This window comes from Macrotis lagotis, chromosome 1, assembly GCF_037893015.1.
Source record: "Macrotis lagotis isolate mMagLag1 chromosome 1, bilby.v1.9.chrom.fasta, whole genome shotgun sequence".
Classification (NCBI taxonomy): domain Eukaryota; kingdom Metazoa; phylum Chordata; class Mammalia; order Peramelemorphia; family Peramelidae; genus Macrotis; species Macrotis lagotis.
In genome coordinates, this window is record NC_133658.1 from 733,589,844 (window position 1) to 733,594,329 (window position 4,486).

A 4,486-nucleotide genomic window follows, 5' to 3' on the forward strand; every position below is an offset into this window, starting at 1 on the left:
CTGCAATAATCCAACATGAACATCATCATCATCATTATTATTATTAATACTGACTCCCCTTCTCCCCTTGATAGACTACTTATAAGAACAATGAACATTTATGAAGCACTTTAAACTGATAAAATTCTTTTCTCACAGCAACCCTGTGAAAAAATATAATTACTTGTTCTCTACAGATGAGGAAACTGAGTATGAAAGAAGTTAATTGACTTGCCTGAAGCTGTACCACTAGAATCAGCATTAGTAATCAAACCCACATCTTCTGATTCCAAGTCTAGCACTTGTATTGTTTAAAAGATAATAAGCCCATACCTTACTCACTTGAAACTACTCTCATATTGCTTACACTACTTATTATATGATCATTTCAGTGATTAGAGTAGGCTATTAAGGTTATACTAATAGATGGAAGAGAGTTTAGAGATCATTTTATTCAAAATTCTCATCCTGCAGAGGATGAAACCAAAGGACTAGTGAAGGAACTAATAAGTCAGAAATCATGGAGAGTTAGAAGACCCTAGGACTACCCCGCTCTGCATTCCAAACCTCTTTTCACTGTATCTAACAAACAACCTATGGCATGCTGCCATTTGGGGAAGAGTTTACTTTCGATACTTCATCAGAAGATATTTCTGCAAACATAAGAGCAAGGCAAGTTCCCCATCCCCTACACTCTTTATCTCTATTTCCTTTCCCTCCACCCCCAGATCTCCTGAATGTAAGCATACAGCAGAATTCCAAATCCAATCAACTTTAAAAATAGCCTCTTTAAAAAAAGTTATAATGAGATAGAAAATCTTGAGTGCCTATATGTTGACTTAACTTGTTCAAGAAGTTTCTTCTTTAATAACTGGTTCACAATTTGAAACAATTAGATAAAGGATTATATTGACAGATGTCTTAGAAACCCTGGTCCAAGGACTGCCTTTAAGTTATCCTCTATAAAAGTTTAAAGGCCCAAGCACCTCAACCACATGGAGAAGTCCTGGTAAAAGGAAACAATATAAAATTGAATGGGGGTGGCAGTCAGATAGCACAGTAGATAGAGCACCTGCCCTGGAGTCAGGAGTACCTGAGTTCAAATCCAGCCTCAGACACTTTGTAATTACCTAGCTGTGTGGCCTTGGGCAAGCCACTTAACCCCATTTGCCTTGCAAAAAAACCTAAAAATAAAATAAAATTGAACAAGGGAAAACTCAAGATTTAAAAATAATTCCACAAACTAGTTTAAAGATACCTGTTTCTCATTAGATAGTACTCATGCTGAATTTGGAGTCAGAAAGACCTAAATTCAAATCCAGCCTTGGAGATTTATCAATTTTGTGATCCTGGACAAATTTCTTAGCATTTCTCTAGCTCAGTGTCCTCATCTATAAAGAAAGAACAAATTATAACACCAATCTCCCATGATTATTTTGAGGATCAAATTAGATAACATATGTAAGATCTCATTGGTAGATCTCAAGGCACTCCATAATGCAGGTTATTTTAATTATCATTCCATTTGCCTTAGATTTTGGATGTATTTCACATCATCTCTGCCTTGAACATTTCACTCAAGAATTGTTACCACAACAGGAATACCCCTTATCTGGAAGCAATTTCTTTTCTAGCTTAGAGTCAGAAAAAAAGAAATGATGAAAAAGATGCCTGCTAAAGATGCCTTATTTTTAAAACCTAAATCCAAAAGCAAGCAAAAAAGCTCCAATATCATCTGAGGTTCTTTCATTGGGTTATAACTCCCTGATAAAAAAGTTTTTTTATGGCAATGCCAAGTATTTTTTGAAGTGGAATATCATTCAAGTACCTCCTGTCTACCATATCCTTTGACCAAGTCATCATTGTGTCCAAATGTTCCTTCTGTGAGATAGAAAAAGCTCTTGCATAAAAAATATATTTTCTCTCTTTTTAATTCTCCTCCCTTTCAAAATCTTGATTTGAGCATTTAATAACTCCACTCCAGTGGTTTATATCACATTATTCTAATTCAATTCCAATTCATGTACTTGTCATGGCATCACTTCCATGAGGTCATGGTCTTCTTTGAGAATGAAGGACAAAAAACATCAGAAGGTTCAATATGAGTTAATGCTCACTCTAAATAACAAGATCGCCCTAGATTAATTATGTAGGTCACTTCTAGAGCTGTTCAACTAAGATCTTGATATTAAAGCTCATTACAAATATCTTATTTGATCCTCACAACAAACCTAGGAGATAGGTACTAATATAAAACCCATTTTACAATTGAAGAAACTGAGACAAATAGATATTGAATGATTTGTCTAAGCTTACATGTCTGAGATGATTTGAAGTCTGAACTTCCTGATTCTGGTCCTACAGTCTATCTATTGCATTACCTGGCTGCATCCAAATAAAGTCAGGTCTCTAGAAGGTTGACCTTGCTCTCCCAATTGGATTCGGTGGCAGCCACAGTCACAGCAACCTATCCCACAGAAAGTTCTCCTCTCCCAGGCATGGATCTCTGGGCTTCCTGCCACCAAAGAGAAGCAGCTGGCACTGAGACAAGGTGAAGAGCTTCCCCAAAGATGACCCCACAAAACCTATCCACCTGATGGCCTTTTCTGGGCTATAAGGCAGGCATAACCCACATCATTCAAGAGATGGACAGGCCTGGCTCAAAGGTCAATAAGAAGGAAGTTGTGGAGGCTTTCACCATTGTGGAGATGCCCGCCATGGTCATTGTAGGCATCCTTGGCTATGTGCAAATCCCAAGAGGCCTCTGGAGTATTAAAACCATCTTTGCTGAGCACATCAGTGATGAATATAAGGGGTGATTCTACAAGAACTGGCATAAGTCCAAGATGGGGGGTTTCACCAAGTACTGCAAAAGGTGGCAAGATGATGATGGCAAGAAGCAACAAAAGACTTCAACAGCATGTGGTACTGCCAGGTAATCTGAGTCATTGCCCACACCCAGATGTGCCTCTTCCCTCTGAGGCAGAAGAAATCTCACCTGATGGAGATCCATCCAGGTGAATGGTGGCAGTGTATCCAAGAAGCTAGACTGGGCCCACGAGAAGCTGGAGCATCAGGTGCCTATGTCCACTGTGTTTGGGCAAGGTGAGATGATTGATGTCATTGGAGTGACCAAGGGCAAGCACTACAAAGATGTTACCAGTTACTGATACACAAAGAAACTGTCTCAAAAAACTCACTGAGGCCTGCATAAGGTGGCATGCATTGGAGCCTGGTATCTGCCTATATGGCCTTCTCTGTTATTTAGGCTGGTCAGAAGGACTACCACCGTTACACTGAGATCAGCAAGAAGATCTATAAGATTGACCAGGACTATCAGATCAAGGATGGCAAACTGATCAAAAACAACTGTTCCACTGACTATGATCTATCCAACAAGAGCATCAATCCTCTGGGAGGCTTTGTCTAATCCAGTAAAAGTGACCAATGACTTTATCATGCTGAAAGGCTGAGTTGTTGGGACCAAGAGGCGGGTCCTTACTCTGCAAAAGTCTCTGCTGGTATGGACCAAATACCATGCCCTGGAGAAGATCAACATGTAGTTTAATGACACCACATCCAAATTTGGTCACAGTTGATTCCAGCCTGTGGAGAAGAAAACTTTCATGGGATCACTCAAAAAAGTGATTGAAAAGACGGCCTAAGGTTTCCAAACCAACTTGGAGCTGATAGATACTCAACAAATGGAAATTATTTTCAAAAAAAAAATATTTTCAAAAAAACAAGGGAGCAGTGGATAGAGCACCAGCCCTGGAGTCAGGCATACCTGAGTTCAAATCTGGCCTCAGATGCTTAATAATTACCTGGTTGTGTGGTCTAGGGCAAGCCACTTAACCCCATTTTCCTTGCAAAAAATTAAAAAAATTAAAAACAAAACAAATAAACAAAAAATATCAAGATCCTAGAAGGTCCTTACAACTATACTATAATCCTATAATTCTACCCATTCAATTCTTCTGAGATTTAGGATTTAATCTAAAACAGAAATAAGCCATACCTGCTCTTCACAAGAATCATAACATAATAACTCAGAACTAGAAGAGAACCTTTATTTAACCAGATGTTCTTACTAGGATTAACAACCTTTCCACTCCCTCTAAAAATATCCATAACTCAATGCATCAATAAAACTGCCATTCCAATTCTGCAATAAAATACTAATCAAGGTAACAAATAGCAGTCTGTAGGCAACCCTTCATCTTGTATTCTACCAGGCAAAGCTCCCATTCTGCCCCTAGAACATTGATAGCTGGGGGCAGAAGGGCATAACATGTTCTGTCTTCCCTTCAAACCTAGGAGAAATTTAACTAGATGCCCCAGGGCATCTAGAGTAGAACTGAAAATGTCCTAGTGATAAAATCCAGGATGGTCTTTTTTTCCAAAGCAACTCTAAGTGATGGATAAATACATTAGATTAGAATATAAATTAAATTGAGTCAATTGGAATTTTATGTCACTTAATTTTACTAGGAAGGATACTACCCCA

At 38.5% G+C, this 4,486-nt stretch overlaps 1 pseudogene; it reads left to right on the forward strand.

The window, feature by feature from the left end:
- Positions 1 to 974: 974 nt before the first annotated feature.
- On the forward strand, positions 975 to 3,644 carry LOC141506463 (large ribosomal subunit protein uL3 pseudogene; annotated as a pseudogene).
- Positions 3,645 to 4,486: the final 842 nt, after the last annotated feature.